The 21,807-nt window shown below is 47.5% G+C and overlaps 1 pseudogene; it reads right to left on the bottom strand.

Annotated features, from left to right (window-relative positions):
• Positions 1–223: 223 nt before the first annotated feature.
• LOC135323400 (cytoplasmic FMR1-interacting protein 1-like) lies at positions 224–21,455 on the bottom strand (annotated as a pseudogene).
• Between the last annotated feature and the right edge of the window lie 352 nt (positions 21,456–21,807).

The raw sequence follows: 21,807 nt of genomic DNA, 5'->3' as shown, positions 1-21,807 counted from the left end.
GCCAGGACCTTGTGTAGGCTAGGCACATGCTCTACCACTGAGCAGTACCATCTCCCCCTACCCAGGCTTTTCTGGCACACATCCAAGACATCATTTCAGCCCTAACTACTTCAGTTATTCAATACTCACTTAACTGTATTAAATTACTCATTACCCCAATGAACAGGCACTGAAATCAAAACAAAACTGGCCTTCAGTCCTCTAGCCACACAGATGTACGTCCCCACCCTAGTCAGAAGACACTGGCTCGCCTTTCATGTGGACTCTTGGCAAGATATTCTGGAAAGGGGCTGTGTGCTTCAGGTCACATAATTCTAAAAACCAGAACAGAGAAGTTCACATTAGGTAGTTTATCTCACAACAAAGATGGACAAAGAAATCAGTGCTGAAAACAAGGCACATCTTTGTCATTTAGTGTAAAATAAATGGAGTCTTGGGGCTGGTGGAAATGTTCTCTGCAGTCCACCGAGGTAGCTGCCAGCCACATGTGGTGATCAAGTCCTTGGCTGAGGAACTGCGTTTTCAGTTTACTTACTTTTGACTAACTTCAATGTGGATATGCGCAAACACAGCCTCGAACATGGCCTTTGCTTTCCAGCATTGATGGTCTGACAGCCATCCCTGCACAGGTAGAAAGAAGGCACTTCCTGTGCAAACAGGGCAGGAGGCAGGAGGGATGGCACCAGTGTCCCCAGAGCCCCGGACAAAGTTCTGAGCGGTGGCCCTGAATGTGCTGTTGGGTCACCAGCTCCTTTAGAGAGGTGATAACACCCTACACCATGCAAGGCCCATCCACTCTCCAGGAGAACCCAATGTAGAGAAAAATTTACTTCCAGCATCACAGGGGTGACAGAACTCCCAAAGCCCCACCGTGCATCCACAGATGGTCAAGCACAGGGCACCCTTCCCGAGTGTGGGGCCCGCAAACAGGGGAGGGCTCTCCCGACTGTGGTGCCTTCACCTCAGGGCTCAACTGTCCACCTAACCTGAAACCATAATAAAGCGGTTATTAAACAGAAATCAGAGAGTCAAAACATATGACTGTCAAGAGTTTCCCTTGAGGAGCTCCCCCAAGGTGACAGCAAAGCTAAGACCAAGAGGAGGGAGAGAAGGCTTTCTGTCCCCAACAGGTGAGGGTCCTGTTGTCACCTAACAGACACCTAATGCAGCGGTCAGCTAGCCATCCCTGGCTCCACCAGAACCCCCCAGAAGGAGGCTGACCCCTCAAGCTCCTGGTCACCTGTGCCTGAATCCTGTGCCCAGAATACATGTGGACAGGTGCCCTCTGAGCCAGCACACACACGAGCTGTTCCCGGGGATCCCGCACTAGGAGTGTGTGTGTGTTGGGGGGACATACTCAAGGAAGGAGAGCATCAAATGGTGAGGAACAGCTTGCAAACAGGAATGAGGGTGGTGTCTGTGGGAGCCTATGCATCTACAAAAAGGTACAGGAATGTCACCACTCATGTGCTATTATCTCCAGGACATACTTACTGTCAAGGAAAAAATGCAAAGTGGAGACGGGTGATTGGCCAGCCTGCACCAATAGGGCAGGAGGGCATTTGGAAGGTGACTGAGTGCAAGAAAGTGGACTGGCCAGTGTGTGGCATCACGGGGACAGTGCCACACAGACAGGGTCTCTACCGGTGGTAAAGCACCTGCCTACCAGCAGTGCCCCACCAGACGGCCCATCCAGCCATCTATGCTGCTTCCTGCTGCCACAGCCAATGAGCTCAAATTTTTGCCCCCAAACCAAACCATAGAAAGATAGTGAGTGGCTGTAAAAGTCAGCATTAGAAACAAACAAGCATGCAGCAATGTGGGTGGATTTGGATAGCATCATTTTAAGTGAAATAAGCCAGAAAGAGAAAGAAAAACACCATATATCATTCATATGTGGAATCTAAAAAAAGAAAAAAGAGGACACTAATGAACTCATCTACAAAACAGAAACAGACTCACAGACTTAGTAAATAATCTTCTATTACTGGTGGTGGGGAAGTAGGGGCTGAGACGGGATAAATTCAGGAGTTTGAGATTTGCAAACATTAACCATATATAAAAATAGATAAAACAAATTTCTGTACAGCACAGGTAATTATACTCAATATCTTCTAATAACCTTTAATAAAAAATAATATAAAAATGAATATATGTATGTAATGCATAACTGGGACACTATGCTATACATCAAACAGTGACACAATGTAACTGACTATACATCAATTAAAACAAAACAAAACAAAGCAGTGTAAAACTATTGTAAAACAAAGTTTAACAAGTATACACACATACAAGTTAAAAAGAATAAACTACATTACCAAAAATTTCAGGTTGGGTTTAGATGGCAGAATTTGAAAAACAAAATGAAACAACCCTTCTCCAGAAAGCTATAAGAAGCATCTATCTAATGCAAAGATTCAGAGCAAGATCGACATTTTTGGTTACTGAACAAATTCCCGGTGCCAGCCAGGGCCACCACTATCCTGGAGCCTCACCACAGGCACAGTGTCCCCGGAAGCTGGGGGATGGCTAACCCATTTGTCTAATTTGTGGCAATTTGAAGGCCACATCCATCCTTAACATCTCCATCTATATTAGTGGGAGCCCACATGGATGCCAAATGTAATTTACCACCACTTTCCTTGGAGACATGAAAATAACCACCAAGGAGAGGTCAGTGTCTGGAGTCTGGATGTGATGAGATGGAGTGTGAGCAGCCAGGCATCTTCCACTTTCCAAAGTCCACCCCGTGGACCAACTGGAAGACATTACCCCTATTTCTATAAGGACCAAAGCAACAGTGCAGAATTCCAGACTGGAGCTGAGGAGACTGCACTCAGCTTGGCTGCAGGCCATTTTTTATCTATGTTTTGGAAGCAGCCATCCACTCATAAGTCAAAGCTTTAAGATCAACTGACAGCTATTCATAACATCTTTTCTAGATGTCCAGTTCCTCACTGAGGGGAGTCATTACATGGTGTAGACTTGAGACCCAGGCCCAGGTGTCATAAGGAAGGAGACACCAAGGATGTGTGTCAGTGGGCAGCGGGGCCCAGCCCTCATCCACCTCCTGAGAGCTGGAAGGTCCAACCACTGTGGGGGCCTGTCTCCCAGGGCTGGGGGGCCTTTGAGAGTCCTAGACACCTCAGAAAGTCTATGCTTGTGTCCAGGGATAGACAACAAGAATTTAAGGGTATGGGCAGGTAAGCATCTCATCTGTCCCAGATTTTTCTTTTCCAAGGTTTTTTTTTTTTTTTTTAAGTATTTTTCATTACTTTATTTATTTATTTATTTATTTAGGGGAAGTAATTAGGTTTATTTATTTTACTGGAGGTGCTGTGGACTGAACCCAGGACCTCGTTGCATGCTAAGCACTCGCTGTACCACTGTGCTATACCCTCCTCCTTCTTTTCCGAAGTATCTAACACAGGATCACACTCCTTCCAGAAGCCAACAAATGTCCAAGTGTTGCCCTGACAACTCCTTTCAGCTGATAATTGATGAGTTCTGCCCCTCCAGCTTCAAACTCCTGTGGTTCCATATATTTTTCTCCTGTGGAATAGAATATAATTATTTTATTGTATTATATCATTGTGCTGTATTACATTACCTTATACTGTAATGAGAGGTACTAAGATTATTTTATCATCAAGGTTACCCATTTGTAGGATAATCACCAGTGAACCCAACCCATCTTCAGTTATTTTAGACAGAACAATGAAAAGTCAGCAAGAAAACAGTTGTTCAAGAAAATCAATCATCTGAAAACTAGAATTTTTTAAAAATTAAAGTGTAGTGATTTACAAGTTGTGTTAGTTTCATGTGTATTGCAAAGGGACTCAGTTATACATATTTATCTCTATTCTTTTTCAGATTCTTTTCCATTATTGGTTATCACAAGAGACTGAATACAGTCCCCTGTGCTGTACAGTAGGCCCTTGTTGGTTATGTATTTTAGATATAGCCATGTGCATCTGTTAGTCCCAAACACCTAATTTAGGAGTTTGGTTCCATAATTATTTTTTGTTCATACAAGGCATCCTTGACATTTTCTATTTTGTAAAGGAAAAGCTTTTGACAGTTAATCTTATTTCCTAAAAGGGCAGCAGGACCAGAAGAGACCCCAGACACTAAGGAGTCCCTGCCACTAACCCAATCAATCCCACAGAGTGGCACCCGCCCTGCCCTGGAGCCAGTGACTAAGGGGCTCCTTCAGGCCTGGACACACATGGATGAGGCTGTGCTTTATGTGTGTGTTCACAAAAGCCACACGTGAGGGGAACTTTTCTATATTTAACATTTCAATTTCATGATAAGTGATTACTATCTAAAGGAATATTCCGTAACGTATTTGGTTATAAAACATTCACATGTATTTAGGGTGAAGATTCAGCTCTCCCTCAGCTGTTCCTGGGGCAAGGCTGCCCTGGACAGCAGCTTCTCAGGGAGCCACACGCCACCTCCCCGCCACCGGTGCTGCAGGTTAAGGTGGCCATGCGAGTCACAGGGGGCAGGACAATGAGGGCCTGGGATCCCCTTTCTCTGGAAAGGGTCTCCTGGGAGCAGAGCAGCAGAAGGAAACCTGGAAGATGTGGATCCTGACAAGAGGTTGTACCCAGCACACTTTGATTTTTGCAGACACACATGTGAGGTGGCCAGTCCCGTGGCACAGCCAGCCCCTACAGGCCTGGCAGTCTGACTGTCTTGTCCAGCACAGTGTACAGGGCTCCCTTGTCTTGGTCATTGCACAACACAACCCTGCCCCTGCCAAGCTGCCAGGGCCCTGGAGACAAGAGACTGTTTTAAGAAGCAACAGAGCAGGAGGAGAAGGGACACCTCAAGTGGTAAAGTGTGTGCTTAGCATGCACAGGGTCCTGGGTTCAGTCCCCAGTACTGCCTTGAAAAATATATAAATAAACCTAATTACCTCCCCGCAAATAAACACCAAAGAAGCAACAGAGCAAAGACCTCCCTATATGGATCCAGGAAGGCAACACAATTCCCACTGAAATCCCAATATGCTTTTTTAACCCACTTGGCAAGCTGATTTTAATCCTTCCAAAGCAGAAACAGGATCCACGAAGAGGCAGAAGGTGCTTGAAGACATAAGGTCAGGAACACGTCCTGTCAGGCGTCAGGAATGAAGTTAGAGCTACAATGCATAAGACTACGAGTTGGAAGCCAGGGACAGATGCACAGACCAGTGGGACATGGAATAAAGCCAGGAGACAGAGCAGCATATCCACTGGGAGCTGCAGGGGGACAGAGTGACCCTAGGGACCAGCAAGGAGAGGCATCGTCCTTCAGCCGCTGGAGGAGGGACAGCTGGTCACCCCCCAGGGAGAGACAAAAATCTTCCTCCACATCTCATATCGGACACCAAAACCAACCCCAGAAAGATTAGAACTGAAATGTAGAAAGCAAAACCTGCAACGTGTAGATGGAAATACACAAGAATATCTCCATGGCTCCTAAGTAGCAAAGGACTTCTTTTAAGCCATACAAAATGTGTTAACCATGAAAAAAAGTGACTATATTCAAAGAGTATCAGTTTATCAAATACCTTGAGTGAAAACTCAAGCCACAAATGGGAGAGGTGTGTGCATCAAATGTAACACAGAAGATACACAAATTATAGTAAAATGGACACATGACAAGAAGGGAGCATTTAGCAGCAGGGAAGATGCCCTGCTCCTCAGTCCTGAGGGAAATGCAGAGTGAAGCCCATGAGAGCCCGTGTCACACTCACTAGGCCCTCAGTTCAGAGCTGTCAGTGGACATGACCTACAGGGGACAGAGGGACAGGCTAAATGACACCAGAGGCAATTGGTGGAGAAAGCAGGTGTCCCACATGTGATTTCTTAGTGATGGGGGCTCCTAGTGTCTGCTTTATCAGTCTCTCCACACAGCAGGGATGGGGCACGTGCAGTGATTTAAATGTAAAATAATTGAAATTCAATAAAATTTAAAAATCAGTTCTCCTGTCACATGGAGCCGCACTTCGAGGGCTCAACAGCCTCAGCTCTGAACTCTCCATCACAGACAGCGCTCCTGGGCAACGGCGCTCTACACCTTACGTGTATGTCACATACGTTCATTTAGATGCAGCAAATACTATATAATAAAACATTCTGACGATGCTCACAGAGTAAACCATTCTTTAACGATGAGCTCCATTTCATATCTGTTTTTCTTTTTTTAATGATTTTTCAAAATTTCCAACTTTATTTAATAAAATGGGTTTTGAATAGAACAAATAGAAAAAATTCAGTAGTAGTATTTAGAAATATATACAGAGAGAAATATAACATCATATGTAGAGATAAAAATAGCATAGGAACCAAAAGAAATGATGCCATGATTTGTTAAAGCTTAAAAATCATATTTCCAAATAGAAAAAAAAGTTTACTTTTAATTTGAATGTTTTTCTGTTTTTCGATTGTAGGAAACAAATTCAAATTAAAGTATAATAGTCAAGAAGAAAACACTTGCTCCCCTTCCCTGATTAATGATCCCAATAAATCAAGCCTCTAAATCCTTCCTGTCCCATCACCCCCGGGGCGGGGCCCGGCAGGACCCGGGCAGGGCTGGGCACCCACCAGGCTCAGCTGGCTGGGCAGGCAGAAGAGGATGGCGTCACTCACCTCCCGCAGGTTCTGGAAGCATGCTGTCTTCAGCTCCGTGTACTCAACGACATCCTTCATCTGGAGCTGGAAGAACTCCAGGATGCCTGTGGTAGTAGAGGGTGAGTCTGGGGTTGGGGGAGGCTGGAGGGGTAGGAGATGCCCCAGGGTGCTGCCTGGGGTACCTGGCTGGGAGCATTCTCTGACATGGCCACCGTGCCCCCATGGGCATGGCCACCCGTCTCCTGACCCCAGCACAACCTGGACCCTGGGCCTCAGCTCCAGAGCCTCTGTCTCTGTCAGCCCTGTGCAGAGCTCTTGTTACTGCGCTTGGCAGACACTGTGTGTTTTGCACATTGAAGTTTGTGGTGACCCTGCATCGAGCAAGTCTTCAGGTGTCATTTTTCCAACAGCATCTGCTCACTTCCCGCCTCTGCGTCACATAGTGGTCATCCTTACAATAGTTTAAACTTAAAATTTTTTTTGTTTTTTCCCCCTTATATTATTTTTGTTTTTGCTTTGAGGGCTTGGATTTACTTATTTATCTACTTATTTGTTTATCTATTTATTTATTTTTAATGGCAGTACTGGGGATTGAACCCAGTACCTCATGTATGCTAAGCACGCACTTTACCACTTGAGCTATACCGTCCTCCCTTAATTTTTAAACCCTTTTCTATTTTTTTAATTAAAATTTATTTATTTATTTATTTAGCCAAATGGAGAGGTAATTATTTATTTAGTTTGTTTTTAGGTGGAGGTGCTGGGGATTGAACCCAGGACCTCGTGCTTGCTAAGCACACACTCTACCACTGAGCTGTACCCTGCCCCCATTTTAAAGTTCATTATTATATTTGTTAGGGTGACCTGTGATCAGTGGTCTTGGATGTTACTATGCCAAAAGTTCACAACTTGCTGAAGGCTCAGATGTTGGTTGGCATGTTTCAGCAATGAAGTGTTTTTTAATTACGGTGTGTACGTTCTTTAAGACATAATGCTATTATGCACTTAACAGAATACAGTCTAGTGTAAACATAACTTTATATGCCCTGGGAAACCAAACAAGTCATGGGGCTCACTTCTTTGCGGAGGTCTGGAACCAAACCCGCCATGTCTCCCAGGTTTGCCTGTATCTTCCAAGGAGGCATCGTGTCCAGCAGAGGTAGGAAAGGTAATTGATAAAACTCACTTCACAGGCACAGAGGGGAGCGCACTTAATCTGATAAAGGACATCCAGGAAAGCCCTGCAGCTAAACTCCTACTCGGTGGTGAAACCCGCACAGCTTCCCCCAGGGCTCCTGAGCAAGACCATGCATCTCCACTGCTGTCCTGGAGGCCCTGGATGTTGTGATATGGCAGGAAAAGACACAAGGCATGAAGCCTGGACAGAGAGTCAGTGTCCTCTGGCTCAGTCCTACACTCAGTGCTGACCCAGTCAGCACTCCCCAAGCTGACTCCGGAATGGGTAGTCACACAGAAGATGTGGAAGAGCTGTAACAACCCCAAGAGGGACAAACTCAGAGACTTAAGAGGTTTCAAACCCCTCACCCCAACAGGTCAGCCCTGAGTGCTGATCCACAAGGACCATGTCCCTGCCCACCCAAGAGGCCATCCTTTCTTCTCGTGGTCCACCGCCCACCTCATCCATCCCCAGATCTCCACATCACCCATCGTGAGCTCAGACCCTCCTGGGGGGATATTCCTCCACACGTGTAGCCCCCCAACAGGCACTAAAGAGCAGGGTGTCCCCAGCAACACAGTGTCATCTACACGAGGTGCACAAGGTGCCATAGGCCCGGCCACACAGTGGGATGAGGACATGTAGGGAGCGGCCCTGAAGTCCACAGCTCTGCCCCAGACCAGCTCTGGATTTGGCTAAATGGCTTCATCTCCAACATTAAAAACGCCCTCCTCTGGCCAGGATCTAAGCACCACCTTTATGACCCCAGTGTTACCATCTGTTTCTGACAACGGACTCAGGCTCCTGAGCCAGTCTCACCAATGGTCCTTTCCCTCCCCAGCGGCCAAATGGGTCACCTCGCCATCTCCCGAGACACCAGCAACAGCCCTGGGGGCTCAGCCTCACCAGCCAACTGCCCATCAGAGCAGTCTCTCATGGGTGGTCCACATGTGGGCTTAGCAAGGCAGTCATCCAGCCCTCAGGAAAGTATTAACGGATACAAGATAAAAGGCAGTTTTGTACGAGACAAGGGCTCCTGTAGTCCAGTTTTATCAAGGACGATGCTTTCTGAGATCACGAAGGCTGTTTGTGTGGGGAGCCCCAAACCAGTGCTGTTCAGGCCATGCAGGTCTGGCACCCTGCAGAGCACCCTTGCCCCAGGGCCCTACAGCCAGCCAATCAGTGTGATAGATGGGCTGCACCCTGCATGGAGCTGCCCCCAGGCCTGGGCCAGTCAAGCCCAGTGGGCAGCTGGACCTGGCAGTCAAGCTCCCCACCCCTCCCTGGTCAGTGATGTTCAAGATCCGGGTGTTGCAGAAGAGCTGGAGGTGCACAGGGTTCAGAGCCCTGTCACCCCTGCCCCACAACCCCCACAAACCCTCCTGCAGCCTGCTCCTGGCTGAAAGGCTGCAGACCATCAGGCTCTGGTTGGCCCCCACCTCCTCCCAGTGGGGAAAGCAGATCGGAAACTTGTCAGTGACTGCCCACTCGGTCTCCCTCCCTGCGGCTGGGCTGACACTGCCCCTGCCCCCCGTGCACCCAAGGAGGTGCCGTGCTCACTGGGAGAGCCATACTTGTGCCGAGGCAGCCGGCAGACTTCAGATATCACCTCCATCAGCTTCTCCTCATACTGCAGGATCGTGCCTTGCAGCTGAGGGAGAAGGGCCGTGTCAGCCACCAGCCCCCACTGCCCCACAGGCCGAGGTGTGACAGGGACTTGGGAAAAGGTGTCTGTTCATAAAATGCCCTGTGATGACCCAGGACTGATAATCACTGGCTGCAAAGGAAAGCCCCACTACACTCACCCCAGGAAATGGATGCAGAATCCCACCCCCAGGAAGGCCGCACACCTAAGGGGTGCACACCAGGCTCCAGACCACCTGCAGCAGCTCCTCCCTGACCACCGCGATGCCCTGGAAGCCCGCAGCTGGCAGACGATCTGGAAGAGTGGGGCCCCCACGAAGCTGTGGCAGCTGCCATAAATACCTGAGTAGGCCAGGTTCAAAGGCTGGAGACAGAGAAAGTCAGTGCTTGATGAAGTCTCGGGGAATTCAATGTAGCCCCTACGTGCATGTGAAGAGGAGGAACTGCTTGGCAAAGTGCATGAGTATTCAGGGCCCCTGGGTGGAGGGATCTGGAGAACCTGTTAGACTCCTCTTACTGGTATCTATGATTTCAACCTGAAAACACGAAAACAAACTTGCTAAAACAGAAGGAAAATAAAACCATTTGGTTTTCAACATTTATTAAACTGCTGATCCTACAAAAACATTTTGAGATCCTGCAAGAATAAATGAAATTACTTTACAGCCTCCTTGCTGCCCCCATGGAACTGCTCCCAGTCTCCTGGGGGAGACATGCAGGACAGACTCTGATGGGGTAGGGGGAGCTGCATTCTCAGGGATGCAGTGTGGGATGGTAGGAAAGGTAATCAGGGTGGCTTCCTTTAAGAGGGTACCTCCAAGCTTGTCTAAGGACATGGGCACACACTCAGCATGGAGACTCCTAATGCAAGCATTCAGTGCTATGCATTTCCCTCACACACTTCTTTAGCTGCACCCTGCACATTTTGATATATTTGCATTTCATTTAGTTCAATGTCTTTTTAAAAAATTTCCCTTGAGTCTTCCTCTTACCCAAGGTTTATTTAGAAATGTGTTCATCTGCAAGTGTTTGGAGATTTTCTTGTCATCTTTTTGTTACTGATTTCTAGTTTGAGTTCACTGTGGTCAGATAACACACTCTGTAATATTTCAATTTTTAAAATTTTGTTGAGGTCTGTTTTAGGATATGGTTTATCTTGGAGAATGCTCATGGGCACTTAAAAAGAATCTGTGTGCTGCTGTTGTGGGGTGAAGTGCTCTATACACGTCAATAGTATCCTGTTGGTTGAAGGTGTTTGGCTGACTTTCTGTGCACTCACTCTTTCAATTACTAAGTGAGAGGAAGGCTGACTTCTCCAGTTACAATTGTGCAGTTGTTCATTTCTCCTTCCACTTACGTCAATTTTTGCTTCAAGTGTTTTGATACTCTGTTGTTTGGTGCATCAACATTTAGGATTGCTGTATTTTCTTGCTTGACCTTTTTTATCATTGTGTCGTATTCCCCCATCCCTGGTAATATTCTGTGCTCTAAAACCTACTTTATCTTACATTTATACAGTTACTCCTGCTTCCTTCCTTCCTTCCATCCTTTCTTTCTTTCTTTCTTTCTTTATTAGTGGGGAGGTAATTAGATTTATTTATTTGTTTGCTTCTTTATTTAATGGAGGTACTAAGGATTGAACCCAGGGCCTCATGCATGCTAAGCACACACTCTACCACTGAGCTGCACCCTCTCCCCTACTCCTGCTTTCTTTTGATTAGTGTCTGCATGATACATCTTTTCCACCCTTTTATTTCCAAACTATGTGTATCATTAACTTGAAGTGAGCTTCTTATATAGTCATGTTTTTAATCCAGTCTGCCCATCTCTATCTTGTAACTGTCTTCAGACCACTGACATTTAATACATTTACACACAACGTGATTACCAATATTTAAGTAGGTTCTGTTTCAGTCTTCTTGCGGGTCACTTTAACATGTCTGAGACTCCACTGTGACTTGCCTGTGGCATTTCTGACAGCATCTCTGGCACAGGTCTGTCGGGGTGCTCCAGCTCTTACATCACACATCACGTAAGTCACCACAGTCTGCTGCTATCAGCATGGTACCACTTTAAGTGCAGCGTAGAACTCTGACCTCCATTTAGGTCCCTGATGTTTCCCCCTTCTCCTTTTATAACTGCCTTAAATATTTCCTCTACATACAAAGAGAGTCCCATCAGGACAGCAAGGATTATAAAAATTCAGCACAGCAGGCCTGGTTGCTCAGCTCCAAACATGCCAGCCTACAACTCCTGGGAACTCAGCCCATGGACTGTTGCCTTTGTTACCGACTGACAGCTGTTTTCTACACCTGGGACATTGCCATGACATACAAGCTTGTCTATGTTGTTCACAGAAACAGTGATTGTTGAGGAGCTCCTCCTTTCCTTCTGGGGGTTCTGGGGTTTCAGTGATGGGGGCTGGTCACACAGGTGGCTGTGCCTCTGTCCCCTAGTGAAAGCTTTGGTCCCAGGTGTTCTGTGGGTTACTCTTTCCTGGGCAGGAACACTCTGCATCCCAGGTCCCATGTGACCCACAAGAGGGACCACGGAACACCTGCACCCACTTCCGTCAACACCTCTGCATCTTTCTGCCTCACTGAGTCTGTTCTGTGTCCATTTGTCATAATACACTCAGCTATGAGTCCGTCTAGAGAATTACCAAATGTGCAGGTGGTCCTAGGACTCCCACAACACAAAGTCTGAATCTAAACCAATGATCAAATGCCAGACTGACCATGGTGGAAACACTGTCAAACACCTGTCCCACACCCATGCCTACAACCCTATTAGACTCGTAAGACCATGTCCTGATCATGGGCTCAGACACAACCTCCTCCAATGTCCCTCCTCAAAGCACAAAGGTGCTTTCAATGCTGGGATTCTGGGTCAGGTTTTTCTTGATAATAAGTTGTAATGCTTGAAAAACAAATCATTAGTGAAATCAAATTGCCTCATGTTACAAGTGAGAAAATTCACTCCCAAAGCCACCTTGACTTGCTTGGGACCTGGGGCTCAATGACATCTAATCCCCGCTCCCCTTGACCAGTGTCTGGCTTCCTGGTGACCTCAGTCACCCCAAGGATGGCACAGCCCAAGGGCAACACAACCAGAGCGATGTCACTACTGAGAGGGAGGGGAGAAGGCACTGCTTCTGGAGAGGGAGAAATTCTAAAACATCTGCTCTAAAACACTCAGACTCAGAGGGAAACCTCCCAGCTCAATTCAAGAAACAGTGCTGGCACGCCCGATGTCTCACCCAGAAACCAGAGGACACGGGCTCCAGACTCATTAGCCACCTGCCCTGGGTTCTCTAACGCCCCACCACTGTGCGTCTTCAACTGGGAAGTGCAGACACTTACAGGAAAGAGAATCAGTGACCTGCTCAAGAGCGCTCACTCAGAGCGGTGCCACTACCAAGAAGTAACCAGACTTCACGTAAGGGGCACCCAGCTAAGTCGGTTTTAACCCCATGAGACACTAGCCCAAGTTCACCACTCCTAACAAAAGAAAGGATCAGGTTCCCGTGTGTCCCACAACCTCGCAGGGGCGAGTGCCCCACCTGCACTGCCCACCTCGCTCAGCGGGGACGGCACCTTCTCACGAGGAACACGGCTCAGCTCCACGGCACCAGGCTGTGGCATTCCGCCTCTTTTTGATCCTCAAAAAAAGTGTCATGTAAGAGGAACAGTCAACATCAGCGTTGCTCATGCAACCTTGTTAAGACTTTCTTATGAGTCCAAACACTCTAACAAACAGTCCTTGTTTTTTTTGTGAGAATACAAATGACACAAACATAATTTCTCAAACAGGCTGAAATCCTTAAGGCCAAGTTCAGTCACCTCTGCTTTAAGATGAGCGATCTATTTTTTCCTTCCCCCCAGGTGGACACCTTCTTTGCAGGTGTCCTGCAGTGCCCCCTGTGGACACGGAGGGTGTGAAGGTGGACCCCCAGTGCCTCGGGACTGGTGGGCTCATGGCTTTGTCTCACAGAAGTGGAAACACTGCTGTCTCTATGTGCGAGCACTCCTGGAGGAAATGCTGCTGAGGGGACCTTCACGCCGTGGTGGGCAGCAGCTCTGGGGGGCCTCTCAGAACCACCCCACAGGCCCTTTCCCCAGGACTGCATCCTCCAGAGACCTGAAGGATGCCGGCCAGAGGCTTGCAGACCTAGGGAAGCCAATCAGAACATCCTTCCCTGAGGGCATCCTCCTCTCAGGACCATTCTGTTTGGAGGCTGACTTCATTGTGCCCCACGACCTGCTTGCAGGGTATGCGTGGTCCTTTTCAGTGATGGCACTGCATCCCCTGGACAGTACCTTGTTCTAATGCTCTTGGTGGCCAGTGAGTTTGCCACCATGTTTTTTCTGAGGATGTTGTACATTATGCCAGTAACAGATATTACTTTGTACTTGAGTGATTTATTTCCTCAGGGGTCCGGCTTCCCACCAGTGAGAGAGAACACTTAAATACTGGTGAGTGCTGGCAGATGGCTGCCCCAAGTCACACGGTCTCACATGCACTCCTGCGGCCATCCTTAAGGCAGTTTCACTCCCCCAGCCTTTTCTGATCTGAGAGGCAAAATTACTCACTGCTGTCATATGTTTCTCTTCAATCACTGGTGAGGCTGGAGGTCTATTTTTATTTTTCTGCTACATTTTGGGGAAAGTTCTGCTCATTGCATCTGGCTCTTTATTTTACTACAGAGTATCTCTCATAAAACTGTAAGAGGGTTTTAAATATTCACAGTGCTAATGCATACCCGGCCACCGTCAGCCTGGACATGTGCCTCATCTCAGGAGCCAGCGAGTGTCCTGCGCCCACTTGCCTGTGGTCTCTGGGTGTCAGCTGTTCCCCACCTGCCCTCTCCCACCTCATCTCCTCCCTTCAAGGTGTCACACTTGGCTGGGCCCCCTACCCCTCTGTCACAGATGTGCCCCCAAGCCTCTTTCACACACTTTCTTGGCTTGATGTTCTGAAGTTTTTAAATCTGCCAATCATCTCACTTCCATTAGTGCCAGCAGTGAGGCTGGGTCCACCCACCCCATGACCAGAAGGCTGCCCCAGCTCAACAATACTTGTCAGAAAGGGAAGAACAGAAAGGAACTGTAACATTTTGTATGTGGTGTGATAAGTTTAAATTACTGCAACTAAACTGATTCAAACTAAACTTCAAAATATAAACACAAAAGAACCTACCTTTGATCCATGCAAATACTGGAGTTGTGCATTTGGCTGTTTATCTCTTTGAAATTCTTGAGAGAATGGTAATATTGTTTAAACAAATCTAGACAAGAGAGATGAAAGAAAGGAAGGAAGGAAGGGAGGAAGGGAAGGAAGGAAGAGAAAGAAGGGAAGGGAAGGAAGGAAGGAAGGAAGGAAGGAAGGAAGGAAGGAAGGAAGGAAGGAAGGAAAGAAGGAAACCAAAAGTTTAATGGTAGTTCTTTAAAATTCAAAACTTTCCTATCACTCATCAATTAAGGCTTCCTCCCAATTAACTGATGTAATTATCATATAGGAAAATTCTGAGACACAAATGCTCTAACCTATGAGAAGTGTATCCAAAGTTGAGGAACAGAGAGAGAACACCAGGGCCGTCTAGCACATAAACAGTCTCCAAACTTGGCACCAGAACATCTCAAGCCTAATTCAGTCCTTTGACAACTGGGAATGACCAGGAACTTGGGCCTGGCTAATCCTCTGGACATAGCAGTGATGTGGGGACAGGAGCAGGAAGGCAGACTTGGGCAGTGAACTGGTCACTCAGGTCACTGGTTATGTGCTAGCAGAAGGTGAGTCTATAACCTCACTTGCTGGGCCAAGAGACTGTGGCTTTGTAATGGATTAGGAGCCACTGAAAATCAGATGCTTGGATTTTAAAGCAGAAATGTCAATATCTGCTAACACTTTCAAATTGGAAGGGTTTGCTTAAACATGTAAAACTTTTGCAAAGGAGCATGATTAAAAAAATATGAAAGGAACCCTCCTACACTGTTGGTGGGAATGTAGTTTGGTACAACCACTGGAAAATAGTGTGGAGATTCCTTAAAAAATTAAAAATAAAGTTACTACATGATCCATCAATCCCACTCCTGGGCATATATCTGGAGAAAACTCAAACTTGAAAAGACACATGCACCCCAGAGTTCATAGCAGCACTATATACAATAGCCAAGACATGGAAACAACCTAAATGTCCATTGATAGATGAATAGATAAAGAAGATGAGATATATTTCTACAATGGAATACTACTCAGCCATAAAAAAGAATAAAATAATGCCATTTGCAGTAACATGGATGGACCTAGAGATCATCATTCTAAGTGAAGTCAAGAAAGACAAATGTCACATATCACTTATATGTGGAATCTAAAAAAAGATACAAATGAACTTATATACAAAACAGAAATAGACTCACACTGACATAGAAAACAAACTGTGTTACCCAAGGGGAAGTGGGGAGAGGGCCAAATTGGGAGTTTGGGATTAGCAGATACTAACTACTGTATGTAAAATAGATAACAAAAAAGCACTACTGTATAATACAGGGAACTATATTCATATCTTAGAATAACCTATAGTAGGAAAGAATCTGAAAAAGAACAGATAAATACACATATATGTGACTGAGTCACTATGCTGTACACCTGAAAACTAGCACATTGTAAAACAACTATACATTGATTACAAAAATACAGATTTGCTCATTACTAAATTCTAAGACCTTGACTAACACATATTGCACTTTTAGAAATTAACCAAGGATGTAACTGTCAAAACAACACCAGCGCACGAAATGAACATGTGCATCTGAGGGGAGGACAGCGGCCCACAGCACTGAGCACATTTGCACAGAAGCAGCATGTTGTTGAGTGGCTGGATTTTGTCCTCATCCTTTAAAGAGTGTTGAGTGTTTGTGGGCAGATGGCTAAACTGCTTGCAAGTCAGCTGGATCCTTTCATGACCTGTCAGGGTGTGCAGCAGACACTCCCCTAGGGCTGGTACTAAGACAGGCCCTTCTGGCAACTCTCTCGAGTGCCCGGGTGCTCAGTGAGGTTTCTCTGTTCTTGCGGGCAAGGCCCAGTGAGCTCTGGGAACTAGTCCATCTACAGCAGCTCCTCCTCTCCTAGTCTTGTGTACAGAGATTAAAATTCAATAAAAGACTAAAAAGGGCACCTAGGTTGGTCTCAGGAGCTGTTTCTCTGTGTACCTCTCTCCTTTCCCATACTCTGCCTTGCAAATTCAAGCTGTTTTGGCTTCCTCAATTTCCAATCTGTCTCCTCCACTGAACAAGATGTCCAAAGTGCCTCCAGGCAGAAAGCCAGGGAGTCACAGAGTTCACATCCCTTGTTTCCTTTCCCTCAGGGGAACATCCGGTGAAAACAGTTGTTTCATAAATTGTGTCCAGAGTCTCACTTTCTTAAGGCAAAAGAGTAAATCCAAACTTACTCCAATATCCTAAACAACATTTTTTGGGGGTAATTAGGTTTGTTTGCTTGTTTGTTTATTTTATGGAGGTCCTGGGATTGAACCCAGGACCTTGGGCATGCTAAGCACACGTTCTACCACTGACCTATACCCTTCCCCCCAAACAACTGTTAAACACCATATTTTGACCATATAAATTTCTAAATCGAAAGACCAAAAAAATGGAAACAAATACTGAATTCCAGTTACTAGGTTTGTGTTTTGCAGTGGGTAGGGTCAGTAATTCTGAAGCTACTTTCTGCACAGTCTAGAACTGAGCAAATGAGGGAATACACTAAGAATGATGAAACAAGAACCCTCAGTGTAGAAGGAAGTTACAGAAATGGAACTGAAGCCTGCAGTGCTGAATGGAAACTGATGACCACAGTGTGAATTCATGGCTTCGACAGACATGGAAGGAGATGCACGTAAACATTAGGGGTTTAGCTGTGTACCCCAAAACAGAACTCGTAGTCCTAATCACCAGCCTCTCAGAATGTGCTCATTCAGACACAGGGTTGTTACAGATGTAATTAGTCAAGATGAAGTCATTCTGGAGCAGAGTGGGCCCTTAATCCAATACAACAGGGCTCATGTCCTCACAGGAAGAGGACAGAGACACAGAAGGAAATCATGTACCGACAGAGACAGAGACAGAGACAGGCTGGAGTGATGTGGTTGCAGGCCAGGGACCGCTGGCCACACCACAAGTGGGAAGTCAAGAGAAGTCCTTTCCCAGAGTCCCAGAGGTGCCAGAGGCAAGGACATACCTAACACCCAGGCTTGGCTTAATTTTAAAATATTCTCCATTAAAAGGAGTCCTGGTGAATTGCAGATTTCAGGGATAAGGTAGAATTCCAAGATGAACCTGGAAGCTCCTGCGGTGCAGAAAGTAGGACAGGGCTTCAGAACCCTGGGGACAGCCCAGAAGACACAGAGACAAGGCAGGAGGGGATCCCACCAGCCAAAACATGGCCGACTTGAGCCACAGAATCAAGTCCTGCCAGTAACAGATTATAATCCCGTGTTAGGATCCCTGAGTCCTCACTCATAGTAAATGAACAAACGAATAAACACTAACAAGCGCACACAGCAGAATGCCAACTACTACCTGTAGATGGAATGAAAACGCCCCCACATCACCACAGTTCAGCCACCGCAGTGAGAACTGCCTTGTGTGAGAATCACCAACAGGTGCTGAAATCTGTGGGTCAAGTTTTAACAAGGAGCAAGTTATTTAACGTCTCAAATTACCTCCTTATAAATTACTTATCAACTTCAAACAGAAAAATGGTACAATGCCAGCAGAGAAACTTGGCAGCCACCATCCTGAGCACGGCCAATGGTGGGACAGCCTCGTGGTGCACCACACCCCACTCAGGACACACCCTCCTTCAGTGCTGTTCCAGCCAGAGGGTGACTCTGAGCCCAACTGCTGGCTTACTGCCAAGGCTACAGTATTGTCACAGTGAGATGCTGTACAGGTTAAATTGAAGTCTCAAGCCACCTAAGCATCCTCCCAGAGCCACCAGGCATAACTCATGCATCAGGAATAAGCAGCAAAATAAGCAGATATGCCAAGCAACAGGGAGTTCTGGTCTCCTGAAAGCAGCTCTCAGGAAACCCTGAGGCAGGAATTAAAACACTAGGTGCACACTGCGGTTCTCACTCTGGACACACAAAATGCCTTTTCCAGGTAATGAAACGTTAAGCGTTCCACCAGAAGACCTAAAAACACAGGATGGCTCTTGCTGGCACTGACGGAAAGGAGAGGCCCCCAGAGCTGCTCTGGTGTGTGCCTGCCTGAACTGCACCCCAGGTTTCTGGGCCCGAGGAGGCCGAGGTCATATCACACTGGCCCCAGCCAGCACACATGCCAAGGTTGTAGCTCTGACACACATGACACTGGGTTCCCGAGCAATCACCTGGCCTCCAGGTGCCTGGGCTTTGGGCAGGCTCTGCAGACCCACCCGCGGGCTCCCAGCAAAACACCAGGTGAAGGCAGCTTTCTGCTCACCAACATGATGTAGATCTCATGCTGTGCAGGCTCAGGGAACTGAGGGTAGAGGTCCTGACCTGAGTTCTGACCACCTCGGCTCTGACATTGGGGCTCCTGCCACCAGTAGGACAGGCAGCCCTGGACAGTGAGGCTGTTCCCTAGCATCAGCCACAGTTGGGGTGAGGGCACCCACGTGGGCCCAGCTCAGAGGGTAGAGCCTCAGAATCTCTTTCCCTAACTCCACACTCCTCACCCAGCTTTCATCCAGATGCCTGAAGCATCTTTCAGAAAACACAGTGATTCAACAGAAGAGTTTACAGCACGTGCTGAACGTTCCTCCTCATGTCATTTTCACCTGCCCCACCACCACCCCGCAGTCCTTCCACAGCTCCTGGTGTTTCTGAAGACTCAGCCCATCTGAATTATTATCACCAAGATGACCAGGACAAGTGGGCGATGTGTGCATGCTGTGCAGTGGGCACAAAGGGGGCCCAGGGAACATTTCAACTGTTCCTTTTGCAAGATCTCTGGGAATCCCTTAAAAGGGAGACAAAACACTAGACAATCAAAAATGCAACTGAAAGTAATACCCAAAAATCAGCTCCCGTGTTGCCTGATTCTGCTCCCCACCCCCTGTCCCCACTATAATGTATTTTCTGGACTTGCCAACACTGGGTTCTGTTATGTTTCACCTTTGGAGATGCCAGTTCTAAGCACTGGGCAAAAATGATTTAAGGGACATAATAGAAATTCATTCCAAAGGTTCCAAATGGACCAACCTAAGCAACAAACATCTTGCAAACACTGCCCATGACTTAAACAGATATTCAGAAGTGCAACATCACATATATACCCTTGCTAACATGGCGTGTTCTCCTTTGAGATCATGTGGGAAAAAATGTGTATTTAACAGTATGCCTAATAACAACTATTTCTGCAAAATAAAAAATGTACATCTTCTTTGACTATATGGCAAAAACTCTAGAAGATATTTTTACAATGGAAATCATTAAGAATTTAATTATTTCCATGTATAGAAATATATATATATACATGTATATATATAAGATTTCTAGCTTTTCTACAATTATGGCGTATTACTTGTATAATAAAAATATTTTTTCAGTTAATTCTAACTCTATAACAACTTTAAAAACAAATGTTTCAAGAAAGTGGGCACTCAGAAGGGAGCTGACAGGGATGAGTGTTCTCTCAAGTTTGGTTCTGGTGGCTTATGCCCAGCCAGGCATGGGGACCCCTGACCCAAGAAGGCTCCTCCACCTGTGGCCCCTGTGGCCACAGCCACATGTCCCCTCTGCTGCCTGGGGCTGGGCCAATGGCTCTGATGCACAGCTCCACACACCAGGAACAGGCCTGCCTCCCCACAAGGAAGGTAACGCTGGGTCCCAGACAGACAAGGGCACCAACAGGTATGATCAGACTGCAGGAGAGCCTCCCTTTTGCCCTCAGGGTCAAAGCTCAGCCCCTCTGGATCAAGGCACAAAAATCTAGGCCGAGAAGTCAGCCGTGATTAAGCCAACACGTGGTGGGATGTTCAGACGCAGTAATGAAGCAAAGTAAAAGCCAAAGACACTTATTTTTAAGCAGTGGTGATGACACTCACACAGAAGCTCACATACATGCACACACTGTCTCTTACACACCCACCATCACTCATATCCCCCCCTTCTCTCACTATTACTCACTCACACACTCTTACATACATGCACACTCCTGCATGTGCTGACACAGAACAGGGCACAGAGAGGACAAGCCTCAGGCAGGTGGATGCCCAGAGTGCAGGGGCCACCCCAGGGCCACCCCAGGATGTGGGCCGCATCACAAGGCGGGACTGCACGACCCTGCGGCCAGCAGCCATGCCACCCACCCAGTGGGTCACTTTGTGCTGCTCAATATAGGAGTGAAATGGTAGGTGGGTGGGAGGCTGGCTGACCAGCTGATCCTCATGTTCCCCAACATCTCAGAGTAGAACCAACGAAAAGAGAGGCGCCCAGCACGTTCCAACATCTGCAGACTTCAAAGTGTGCTGGTGGTGCCCACCCGGCAGCCGCCGTCCACATGCAGCACGGGGTTCACCCTGAGCCACGGGGGGTGCTCCAGAGAAGAGCCCTGGTCCTGCCACGTGGTCTGCACAAGCCATGACCACACCACACTCCCAAGGGCTGGCCCAAGGCTGCACCTGAAAACATGGGAGACCAGGAGGGCCTGAGCACCCTGGATGTGGGAAATGATGGGGGACGGGGGCAGGGTGGAGGCCCTGAGACCATCCTGCTAGATGCCCATTGGAGGGGGCGCCCAGCACCATCCCTGAGGTGGTGAGCTCATGGGCTGGCGGAGCCACTGTAGCAGCAGTCGGGTGGGAAGCCAGAGCTGAGCTCCCAGAAGATGTGGAGGGTGGCTCTCCCACAGGGTGCCAACACATTGTGGCTGGCCTCCCGGAACACGGCGTCGAAGCTGTCCAGTCAGGTACCTGCTCAGCAGCCTGTGGGTCATGCGGTTGATTTCCAGAAGGCCATCCAGCTCCTATTGGACCAGAGATGGGGTGTGAGGACAGAGCCGGGCCTGGCACAGCAGCTTCCATCCCCTACACAGGCAGCGGTGGGGGGCGGGGTGGACAGACCAGGGTGTGGGTGGTGAAGGGCTGCACTGTGGGGCCTGAGGTCTAGGCCAAGTGCACACAGGCGCCTGGCAGGGGACATGCGCTTGCTGCCCACACCCCAATTCAGCACATCCTCTCCACTGCTCCTGCAATGCCCTCTTTTTCACAGTTGCCCCCCAGGGCCACTGTCCTTTCACCACTGTGGTCACCTCCCCACTGTCCACTGCTGGCCTCCAACCCCCTCACAGGGCAGAGAGCACTGGGATGTGT

Source organism: Camelus dromedarius, chromosome 18 (genome assembly GCF_036321535.1).
Source record: "Camelus dromedarius isolate mCamDro1 chromosome 18, mCamDro1.pat, whole genome shotgun sequence".
NCBI classification, from domain to species: domain Eukaryota; kingdom Metazoa; phylum Chordata; class Mammalia; order Artiodactyla; family Camelidae; genus Camelus; species Camelus dromedarius.
This window is presented reverse-complemented; position numbering and strand designations above follow the sequence as displayed.